This window comes from Boleophthalmus pectinirostris, unplaced genomic scaffold (assembly GCF_026225935.1).
Source record: "Boleophthalmus pectinirostris isolate CB_2022bp ecotype Guang Dong unplaced genomic scaffold, ASM2622593v1 HiC_scaffold_18, whole genome shotgun sequence".
NCBI classification, from domain to species: Eukaryota; Metazoa; Chordata; class Actinopteri; order Gobiiformes; family Gobiidae; genus Boleophthalmus; species Boleophthalmus pectinirostris.
This window is the reverse complement of record NW_026571133.1, coordinates 19134240-19147190: the sequence shown is the minus strand read 5'-3', so window position 1 is coordinate 19147190 and position 12951 is coordinate 19134240.

Sequence of the window (12951 nt, the reverse complement as noted above, 5' to 3'; positions counted from 1 at the left end):
ATGGTTTTGTTCTTCCTTCATCAGTCCAATGCCATCTCGGACTGCTGCTTCACCTTAAATGGTCACTTCCTGTGCAGTGCATCATGGAACAAGACCCTGAAGCTGAGAAACCTGCAGTCAGGGGGCTTCAGTAGGAACGGGGGACGTTTCTTCAGAGAGGACATGAGCCCCTGTCGCTTCTCCAATGACAGTCAGAATCAAGGAGGGTTCAACTGGCATTAAAAAATATACTTTATAAACATGATTGGTTTTGTACTAGTCTATGAAATATTACATAATTTTTACTTTTACACTTTTACAAATATAGTAAATATTGTTTTCTTAGTTCCTCTGTAGTAATAAGCTTCAGCAGCCTTCCTACTAAAAACATATTTTTATTCCTGGTTTAGTCTTGTTTTGTTTCTGGTTTGGTCCTGGTTCTGGTCTTGGGGTTAGACCAGGTTCTCGTCCCAACCATGTATTTCTTGGACATACAAAACTTCATGAAAAAGTATTATTATATTTTCTATTTGTTTATACCAATTATTTTAATACTAATTGTGTCTGGTTCATTTGATAAAGCAGTGTCTCTGTGGGACATGACCTCCCTCAGTCAGACCCTCTCACTGAAGGTGAACTTTAAATTTAAAACTCCAGCACTGTCTGAGTTTGCAAATGTTTATTTTCCTCAGTAAATATTCTACTCAATTTAAATCTAATTCTCTTTAGGGTCACAGTGATTAGGTTACAGATGTGTGTATCAGCGCTGACAGGAAGCTGATTATCTCTGCCTCAAAGGTAATTACTGTTTTTAAATTAGAACACACTATATATATATATATATATATATATATATATATATATATATATATATATATATATATATATATATATATATATATATATATATATATATATATATGTGTACTGTTGACAATTCTGGTGAAGTTTATTATTTTATTTGGACATATATGGGTTGCCGATATGACATACAGAGAGGTAAATAATTGTTACACACAACCATACTGTAAATAAGGGTCATCTTCAATTAATATTTTGGGTGGAATTTTGTTTACTGATGACAGAACTTTTCAACTTATTAAATTCAACTTTTCTTCATAAACTGATGTAAAACTTTGATAAATATTTACCACAAGTACTACCCTCCGGGTGTGGAACATTCAAAACATTGATGAAATCCCAGCTGTAATGGAGCAAAAGAAAACCCATGGGATAGGAGTTCACATACTTTAAAGCACTACACTGCTGAGTTAATTTATTTTATTTGGTAACACAGTGCTAAATATTCACTACTACTGTAACTACTACTGTTACTACTACTATAACTACTGGTACTTAATAGGACTTAACCAGTACAGTACTTTTGTGGATACTCAAATGCTACAACTGCTATTTTGACCAATATCAAAGCTGCTCTTGATTATTGCTATATTATACTATTATCAATATTACTACCACTAGTGCTGCTGCCCCCTCTTCTGCTACTTTCCAGGATGCTCCCTGACCAAATTGGATTTTAAAAATGCATTAATTACTTCTAAAATAACGTTTTGAATCTTTTTCTCTGTTACAGCTCTGCAGACTTCAGAGCTCTTCACCAAATGTGCTTTTTGTCCTTTCAAATCTCCAAGATACAGACCCCAGCCCCTCCTCCAGTGCCCCTGTGAGGACCAGCCCCCTCCTCCAGTGCCCCTGTGAAGGATCCTAACAGCCCCCTGTGAGCCAACTTAACTCAAGCCACTATATTATTTTTCTGAACTCACAAATTAACTCCTGTTTCTGCACAAGAAGCACAAGAAGCACACGTTCCAGGACAAAAATAAGCCTGAGTCTGACCAAAGCTAATTCAGGCCTGAAGTTTAAGCTGCACTTTGTGCGCTCGCGGTGACTCTGAGAAGACCATAGCAATGGAGCAACGACACCACATAAAATGGGCTTCAAAGTGTGACTTGTTTTGAATGATCTGACTAAACGAGAGAGTTTTGCGAGGATTCACTTGGTGCCCATCGCAAGCACATGGTGCCCTACGCGCTGAGCCTAATGTGCGTAATGGGGAGCTACGGTACAAGAAAAATCCACTCCGAGGAGTTTAGGGTTTGACAGGGAACGAGAGACAATGGAATGAAGAGAGAGGGACAGACGTGATGAAGGAGCGAACAGACAGAACCCACTAAAAACCAGTTCATCCTTATCCTTCAAAAATGGAGTAAGATTAAAAAAAAATAATAATAAAAATTATTTTTTTTTAAAGTCAAATCAGCCAAAGATTGCATTATAAGATGCATTATAACAATAAACATTTACACTGTTCACCTATGAAAACTGTGTCTTTGAGTGTGATGTTACTTTAATGTAAATGTATGGGGAGATGGTAATTGTCTATAACTAACTATAAGTATGTATTTAAAACTGTAAATGCACATGCATAGATGGTTAATGTCTCTAATCTTTAAGGGTCATTGCACACTCCTCTGCTCAGTCTGATGTGACGTAACTTTTTCTGTCTATTGTTCCAGGCTGAAGACTGTCCATTCTCAATGTCCTCTGTGAGAACTCAAAACTCTACTGACTCTACTATGATCATAAAACAGCCTGTGTCAGGCTTAAAGCCTGAAGTATTCATGCTGTTCATAGACTGTATACATAAATATTGTACTTTCTGTTCTGTGTGAAGCACACTTTATTCTCGTGTCTGTGAGAAGTTCACAGAGACACTGACACTGTCAGGAAAATTAAACCTATGAAATTTATAAAGGTTTATATTACTGAGCTGAGGTTTTATAAACCTCTAAAATGCACTGGCATGAGACAAACTGCACAGAGTTTCTTCAAAACTTTCCTGGGGAGGAGCATGGATGGATGGCTGGATGGGGAAGGTACCTTGGGATAGTTGTCATGGTGATCCCCGCCAGGTGAGCGTGGGTCACGTGGGTATAGATGTATGATGGGTTCTTTTAAAAATGGCGCTCACCTGACTGACAGATACCTTACCTCATCAGATGACCTGGCACCGGGGAGCCAAGCCAACTCGTTTTCTTTGTTGACAGCTTCACTAAAGTCACTCTTGATAACACTTCAAACGCTGCTTTATGTCAGAGGAAGCACCTCTCATGGCAGCGCGCCGTTTTTAGCCAACAAAGAAAGAAAAGGCGGTGTGGAGCCATTGGGCACAGGGAACACGGATCAGCACGACAAACAGCACGTAGAAGTCCAGGTGAGTCTTACGAGTCCAGGTAAGTCTTGTTTGTGGTTACGGAATCATTATTGCAATAATAAACTGCTGTTCGTTTGGAAATGTTGGATGAATGAATGCTGCTGATGGGTACCGAGTTACTCTGTGATCTGCGTTTATGCAATGTGCAAAGTGGATTGAAATAAATAAAGCGATGATAATGATGCTTTTGTTGAAGGGAAATCTATTTCACTCTGTGGATGTGTTTTAAGTGATGGGAAACAAAGTGGATTATAAAAGGAAACATGAAGGTGCGGCCTTGTGTCTGGTAAAAGCAAACTTACAGAAAGGCCTTTTTTGAAAACAAATGCAAAAGGTTTTGTGAGTAAAATGAAGGAAATTATGATATGTTAATATTCTTTACTTTGTGTCCTCTCAAAACAAGATCTGAATGCTGAGGATTTTAATGGCTCAGATTTGGGCCTAAACTGATCCAAATGTGTCATATTCTACACACATATTTTTGGAGACTGTGAGGTCTCTTATGGATTGATCTGGTTTAAATGTGGACTAGATTTTAATGTTTAATTTCTACAGGTGGCACTTGGTTTTGGGTCCTTGTGTTGCGTTTGGTGTGGGCTGGTCCAAATTTGGACAAACTGAACTAGTTTGACCAGATTTTCTAATTCAAAAACTGTGACACCCCCGGTTTGGGGTGGTGGTTAATAATAAAACTGAAGTGCATAATTAAGGAAAATTGTTATGCACTCAGACCACCTTGCTGGAAGAGTGTACCTGAACTGTGCATTTTGGGTTGAACGTCCGTCAGCTTTCCCTCAAAGACCCAAAGGTGAATATAACACTGTTTTGCTGAAATACACTAGTATTTTGTCATTTTGTTTCTAACTTTTCCTTTGTGTTTGCAGGTTTGGGTGGTGTCCTCTAACCCTTCTATAGGTATATATTTTTTTTTATTATCATAATTGTTAATTAGTTCATAGTTAATCTAAGCTAAATCTACTTCATGTCTTGCAACTGTGAGACATCAAAATCATCTGCGGCAACTGTAGCAGATGTTAGTTTATTTTATTTGAAAATAGCTAAAGCTAAAACATGTCTGCCATATGTTACTGACTAACCCTCGAGTTTTCAGGTTTTAGGTTGGTGTCTAACACTTTTACATCCATCTTTGTGATATACTACTTCTTCATAAGAGTGCTTCTGACCAGTGAAAAATGAACCTTTGCCTCCATCTGAAGTTAAAAAGGACCCAAGAACTAAGAAGAAGAATGTAAAATCTTATATCAGAGGCTATGCTCCAAAATATGGAATGAATGAAAGAATTGATCCAGACCACCTTGCTGGAAGAGTTTACCTAACTCTGTGTTTTGGGTTGAACTTCAGCCAGCATTCCCCCAAAGACCCAAAGGTGAATTTAAAACTGTTTTGCTGAAATACACTACTCTTGAAGAAATAGCTAAGTGAAACCATGCTTTGTTCTATCTAAGCTAAATCTACTTCATGTCTTGCAACTGTGAGACATAAAAATCATCTGCGGCAACTGTAGCAAATGTTAGAGTGTTTTATTGGAAAACAGCTAAACCTAAAATGCGATGACTATCATGTTATTAACTCTTCCGTTTTCAGGTTTTAGGATGACATCCAACCTAAACATTCTGATCCAACCCTTTTCGCAGGTTGTTCCTGTTTAATTTCGTAATGTTTAATACTGCTAAGATAAACCATGCTAACTTTAGTTGTGTACTGCTAAGGTAAACACGACTGTAATGCGTAACCCTTGAGTTTTCAGGTTTTTACCCCAGCTCTATCGGAAGACAAAGCCACAAATGGACCCAAGAATGTAAAGACCTCAGGAGACAAATTGCTGAACTAATCAAGAAAGGAACATTTTCAAAGGATCTAATCAAAAATATAGAATGAATGAGACTTGCTGTAACATTGGAGGAATTCAGATGCAACAATTTCAGCACCAAATACACTATTATGTCAAAGCACTAAAATACTAAAACAGGACCAAACAGAAGTGAAGAATCCCGAGCACAAACACAGAGAGACATGTGTTGTTTAAAAAAATGGACAGAGAAGAAACCAAACAATGAAAAATAGGATTCTAAAGTCATTAATGCAAAGAATTTTTTTTTTATCGGATTTGTACACAAAAGTGAAATCTTACACCTCACTCATGTAATGTTGATGGGAGCCCAAAGGAAGGAAAGACCAAAGAAAATGGAACCAAATGGAGAAACTCACATCTTTTTAAAACCTGAACATTTGGAATAATCTTGAGGTACAGTATATTTTAGTAATCCATTTTGAGGGAAATTCTCCCTCTGTATTTGACCCATTCATCATCAGGGCAGCGTCAGGAGCAGTGAGCTGCTGCCATACACCTGTGCAGATTCTGCACAGAAAAGAACCTTCTTACTGTGAGTGAGTGCTCAACCACTCATCTTGACTTGAGTTTTGGTCCAAGGGTTGAGGCTCTTGGTTCTGTCACTTTTTTGTGGTCTGAATGTATTAGTTCTGAGCCTTTGATGTTGGATTTGTGACCAATGTAATCTTACAGGGATCTTTCCCTGCTGCAGGTTTCACTGGTTTTATTGGTCTGTCCATGCACACTTTAACTCAGGTAGGTGACATTTCTGTGTGAATTATCATCTCAAAGCAAGGCTTGAATATGCTGAAGATTTTATGTTACAGTCTAAGGCTTTAGTTTTAGGCCTAAACTGGTCTGAAAGTGGGCCATATTCTAAACGTTGGCTCACTTTTATGGAGACTGCTGGTCTCTTTTGGTCTGATCTGGTCTAAATGTGGGCCAGATTAAATGTTTAACCCATCATTTCCACAGGTTGCACTTGGGCTTGGGCCCTTGTGTGTTTTTGGTGTGTGCCTCGAGTGGTCTAAATATGGGCCAGATTTAAAAAGGCTGGTAAAACATGTTATGGTTGGGTGAAACTGAAATTACTTATTGTAACTAACCCGTCAACAGTTTAATTTGGAGTTAAAAAGGTCTGAAAACTGACTTGAGCTTTGGTTTGTGTGTATGTTTTATAGTTTGTTTGGTCTGCACTGATCTAAATGTGGGCCAGATTTGAACTGCTTTATAGAGTGTCTCTGGTCGTAACCCTGACACTAAACTGAAAGTCTAGTAGTAGTATCCTAATCCAACTTTTCCACAGTTTTCCACAGGACATTTTTGTTTAAACATTGTATTAACTTTCCAGGGTTAAATGTTATATCTCATATTAATATTGCCATTGTGTATGTTGTAAAATAGTTTTGGTCTTGTCTTGTGAAATCTTAATAAATATAATTGCTAACATGTCATATGCACTTTAATATTTTGACTGTACCAACTTAAATCTGTCTTTTATCTTGTAGCTTTAAAGTTATATTCATGGGTTTGATTTAGTCAGTCAGTACCGAAATGCCTCCTGCTGCTAGAATAAAAAGTACATCTGTAAATATTGTAATGTTGAATAAAATGTGTAATGTGTGTAGAATTTAGAACGGAAAAACAAAATTCAAACAAAATTATGAAATGTGTTAATTTAAATTGCCTTTCATTTCACTTTTGAGTCTCAGTTCTTTATTTTTGAATAAGTTGAAAATGACAGAATGAAGGTTTTCTTTACTAAGTTCCACTTGATTGTTTTATAGGATAGGCTATTTAATACTTTTTTCCTAAAAAGTCATAAACCTTTCCTACCCCAGTCAGCTGACCCAGACCCCATTGCTATGGTAACTGGTAGCCTGTCTTCAGGTTTTTCTGTCATGTCATTTATTAAACGTGTTGTGATATTCAGATAATAATCTTTTTAGCTGTTGTATAGTCTTTTTTAGCTAAGGGTTGTACTTTTGTCTCATAAGAGCTCAGTTATTAAATAAATGTCTGTGAACCCGGGCTCATTTCCGAAGACTAGACAAAAGCAGAAAGACATGAGGCTGAGAAAGAAGCAGAACTTCCACAAAAGCACCGGAGTGGAGCTACGAGACACAGGTACAAATACACTGGTACAAGTACAAGTGTAAGATCTTATTACAGATGCATGCCTCCATAAGGTTTATCATATTAGACTCACACAGCTGTACTCAGGTTAATCTCGGTTCTGCACAAGTTTTATTACTTAATGTTTTGTAGTTTCTATTAGGTTGAGATCAGATGTTTCTGGCATTTGTTATAATACTATATAGCCTATATATAATACATATATTTATAATAAATATGTATAATTTTATAAATAAATACAAAATAAATATATATACCACAAGCCGTCACTGGTCTCGGTGCTGTTTGGAGCAGATGGTCGGTCATCTCTGAGGTCCTGAGCCAGCTGCCTTTGAGCCTTCAAGGACGGCTCTGGTGAATCCGCTGAGCCCTGCTCCATCTTTCTAATGAGTTCAAGCATCACACACTCCACAACACTGTGCAATATGACAACTGTATCATGCATATGTGTAAGGTAAGTGAAATCACAAGAAAATTAGTCTATAGGAGTTTCTAAAGCTAAAAAAGTTCAATGTAAAACAGGGTGAAGCTATAGATAGGCCTCATGAAATGGCACGTTAACAATGACATCTGATGTAAAAAAAAAAAAAAAAAAAAAAAAAAAAAAGTCTAATCATGTCTAATCCATAAAGATTGCTTGGTTATTAACACAAAGAGGCAGTTATATTTAAATCTTTTTTTTTTTATTCTCACATAATGTATATAAATATTTTACATAATTTCAGTTGCTTGTTAGCACATGTGTCATATTAGACAAGAAAAAAGTGAGACATTTGGTCACTGCATGGTTATTAGGAGTAGAAATACATCTGAGGTATGTACAAAAAGCCCTATCAATATATTTTTACTTTATCTTTTTTTCCCCACTTCCGGAAAGTAACAGGGCATATAAAAGGATGGAGGCACATTCACATAGAGAGATGTGACACTAAAGCCTAAAATGTTGAATATGATTAATGCTTTTCATGATTTTGTTAATGTAAAGAATTAGATGGGGATATGGTAATAATGTTAATCTTTCCTATGTTATAGCTTGTTTTATGTGCTGCCCAACACAGACTATACAAAATACTGTATGGCACACTACACTTATGAACAATTAGCTTGACATTTTCAAAGTGTACATTTCAATTCAAGACAGTGCAAAAAAAACAAAATAAATACAACACTATATGGTCTACAGACTAAATACTTTTTTTTTCCATTAAGTGCATTAAAATATTCTGTTTTTCTTTCAGTTCTTTCATCTCTATCACATCAAACATGTATTTACTAAATGAGGACTTGCGCTATTGTCATCAGGCCCAACACCCCAAAGCTGGTCTTGTTTGTGAACGAAAGGTCAGATCCAAAAGTGATTTAAGTTTTCACGTCCTGCTGATTGAAGACAAGAGAAGAGCTGACAGCTATAACCCCAAGTCATGGTAATGTCCTTATTTATTTGTGTCTCTTTTGATTTGATTCAGTTTGAACAGTTGTTGCTCTTGTGTAGTTTCCCATTCAACAAGTGTCCTGGAGCAACAGAACAATTTCCTCTCCTTCTTTAAACTCCACTTTAAACATGATAGCGGACTGACATTGGCAAGTCTGTTTTGATAACCCAAAATCAGTGTCCATTCTGTTAAACGGAAAGGAGCCTATTTTACAAAAGGTAATTCCGGTCATTTAAAAGTCTCCTCTCTTCGGTAATCTTGTCTTGGCGGTGCCTTAAGCTTTACTGGAAGAGACGGCATCAAGTAGCATCCCTCTTTGAAGCAAGTCCTGAAAGGTAAAGACTCACAATGTTCATAAAAGATGTAGCATATTTCTCACAAATAATTAATCAAAAATATGCTCCAGGCTGTCGAGATGTTACCACTTAACAACTCGTGATCTTAAAATAAACCTGATAAAAGATAAATATTCAGTGGATGTGATGCTTAAGAGCTTCAAATGGATTCTTCTTCCAATCAGTTTCCAGTCAACAATCGTAATACTACAAAAACTGCATTTTACAAATTTACATGTACAGTCTCAAGATGGTGCATTTACAATACTAACATAGTAAAACCAAATGATTATAGTAAAAGATAATAATTATACATATTTATTTAATTATATTCTAAGTGATTTATGAAATGTAATGTTATGTAATTTATCATCTGTCCATAATTTGCCTGAAATCATAATTAAGTAGGATGAAAAAGCCAAAGGTATGACTTAGGTGGTAGGCTACAAGTGAAAATGTGATTGTACCAGTTGGTTTCCAGTGCCTTCAGAATTTATATGGCATTAGTCCCAGCTTCTGTGGAAAAAAAGAACAAGTTTAGCTATATGACCCTGCAGTATATTTTCTTACCAGCAGATGGCACCCTATGCTCAGCGCTGTTTGGTTGCTCAGGTTTAATAACACATTGCTTCAAGTTGGTGGACAGATTTCACTATCCCTCTTTAATTTTATCTTTATTTGAACTACGTGTGTGCAACTCTTACTGATAGTTACCTTAGTCACCGGCTTATTATCCTTAAAGGGCCCGTAATACGCTATTTTCTGATCTATGTTATAACGTTGTTTCCACATAAACCTTGTGTATGGGTGAATGGAACTGAGTAGTTTCCCTGAAACGGAAACCACTTTGTTCCACCTTGTGATGTCATGGAGGCTAGTAATAAAGGAAGTGCCCCACTGTGTTTTTAAACTCCATACACCTTTACTGAAATCGTTTGGCAATTCCAGGGCTGAAATTATCCAATCTCTACTGAGGCATGAGGCGTTTCATGACATCTTAAGGTGGACAGAGCATTTTGAGCTTTGGAGATGTAGACAGACTCATAATAAATTATTCAAATATGTGTGAATGAAACAACACACAACTCCAGGTAGGTTTTGATGGGGTAGCAACATTAAAACATGACTAAAAGCTCATACGCGTTAACTTTGCACAATATAGGACCTTTAAGCTTTCAATGCTTGTCATGTCTAAACTCATAATAGCTTCTCATTGCTCGCACTCCCTGTGCAGCTGCCGCTATAGACGCCACTGTGTCCTGCCAGATACTGTGATTCATTTCGACAGGTTGGCAGAAAGCTGTGTAAACATCCATTAGTAATTCATGTCTCTGTCCACGTACACCAGCAATGGTGAGCATCAATTAACCCTTAATATTGGTGCTTTATTATGTGTCACCTGTCTCTCTTTTCATTGCAACTCATTGGTTTTCATCAGTTTACGTGTGATATCTTCCTATCTCTCCCCTTTTTCTGCACTTTCTATCAAATTATAAAGGCAGTTTGTCATCTTTTCAAATCATAAAACTAACCCAGACAATGAGTGGAGACAAGCAGGTGCAGGGTGAACTCTAGCCTATGCAATGCATGCAAATTAACTTGTACATGTGACTATCAAATTTAGAGAATAAAATGGGAATTATGCAAAGATGTCTTGAAGCAAAAATTTTCTGTTTTTAATTTTCTGTTGTAATGGTTGGGTATAGGCCTGCTGATGTCTTTTGATCTTCCTTCCCTGATTAAAATGAAGAGCTCAAATGGAAAATCCACTAATCACACACAGTTCTGTAGAGACAGTAGTCATTACTTTTGTGTAGTTCTTTTAAACCTTTTCTCTTCATAGTTATTTCATTTATAAAATCATCAAGTAGATGTAACTTCTCCACTGATAGATGATAAATGATAATACACTACTCACAATAAGTTAGGGATATTGAGAGAGAGCCAGTGAATATCATATATACGGTGTTTGTGTCACTTCAGAAACTTTTGGGATACGGAGGTAATTGTATTGTTGTGACAGACAAACCTCATTTTGTGTTTTCCATGTAATGGTCTCACTGTGTACAGTGTGCCTTACATATTGGAGCCAAAACCCTTTTTAATGTGGCATCAATTTCAACATTCTGTGGGTTTAAAAAGCTGGTATTGTCAAGTCATTCCAAGTTCACAATTCAAACGGCCATGAACACACGACGTCACTTAACAGACGAGTAGCGCCACCTAGCCATACCGCGCCTTCAGGGTCAGTGGCAGGCAGTCAGATGTTGCTCGTGAACTTGATGTGTCTCAAAGTATCATCAGCAGATTTGCATCAAGACACAGAACTACTGGCAGAGTTCGTGACAGACCCAGGAGTGGAGCCTCATGAGTGACAGACCACAACGATGACCAGTAACTAAGGACCTATGCACTCAGACATCGTTATGCAACTGCCACACAGCTGCAGGCTCGTTTTCGAGATGTGAGGGGTACTAGGGTTTCCAGACAAACCATTTGAAACTGACTCCACCGCTTTGGTTTGAATGCCAGACGACCGTTGCAGGTGACTCCACTGACACCAAGACAGCCGTGAATGTCTGCAGTGGGCACAAGACCATGAGACCTGGACAATGCAGCAGTGTCCACTGTCCTGTTCACTGATGAGTGTCGGGTCACTTAGCACAGAAATGATGATCGTCAGCGTTGCTGGAGAAGGCGAGGTGAGCGATACGCCGAGGACAACATGGTCCTCACGGTTCACTTTGGTGGAGGAGGTGCAACAGTCCCAGTCCCAGTCTGGGCAGGCATCACCAGTCAGCACAAAACAGATTTGGTTATGTAGATGGCTCAATCACTGCATGTTCTTACCTCAGAGACTTCATTGAACCCATCATCATAAGGTCATCATCATGCCTCATAAGGTATGGCTAGCACTGTCCCCTGACCTGAACCCCATAGAGCACGTCTGGGACCAGCTGAAGCAGAGACTGGATGATCGTAGCCCACCCCCACGTGACCTGGTAGAACTGCATGTAGCACTGGTGGAAGAGTGGAACACATTGCCTCAGAACAACATCATGAGGCTAGTGAGGAGCATGAGACGTCGCTGTCAAGCTGACATTGCAGCAAAAGGTGGAAACACCCGCTACTGACATTGTTAATTTTTGTTACTTGGGGCTATCCTTGTTATTGTCTAAATTTTGGGGGTAATAAATATTAAACTAATGAAAATTGTGTTTCTTCTCATTCATTCTCAAAGGGAACTTTTACTTATTTCATTAAAATTCAGACCAAATAGGAAAAGCACTCATGTAAATAACAATATCCCTAACTTATTGTGAGTAGTGTAAGTAGCATCGAATATGAGATTGTAAAATGGTGTCTTTTCGATCTTTCTTTCTATTGTTAGTTAGAAATTGGAGCTAGCACTTAAACAGTTGTATTATCAGAGACTTACTCGAATACCAGATGGATAACTATGAAAGGAGTGAATGAGCCCCACGTTACTTTGTACAGAAAGAGTTGGACCTCAGGGTTATAAAGGTCATGAATCCCTGATTTAAACCCTCTGTGGAGATGTAGTGTTCACTCGTTGAGATGAATAACTGAATATATTTGTGTTTGAAGTATGGCTGCAAGAAAAGCAATAGGCTGAGTTCACATGACATCTCATCCTACTTCTAGTTTAAAATTGGCTTGATTTATGATCAACTCTCTGAAATTACTGGGTTTATCCAAGTTTAGCATCTTGTCTGTCAAAATAAATAAACTAAAGTGAAATCATTTTGTCACAATAGCTTAATAAAGTGGTGTCAGTATTCAAAAACAAAGATGTGCTTTGTGCAGTTGAAAGGAAGTTTCAAATAATGATCAAGTTTAACTTTTATGGATTTTCTGTTTGTACTTTACTTTAAAAACATTGCCCCTGGCCTTGTGAATGCAACCTACATACAGAATCTGTTTGTTGGGGAAACTCTGAGACACAGTATTTCACAGTTA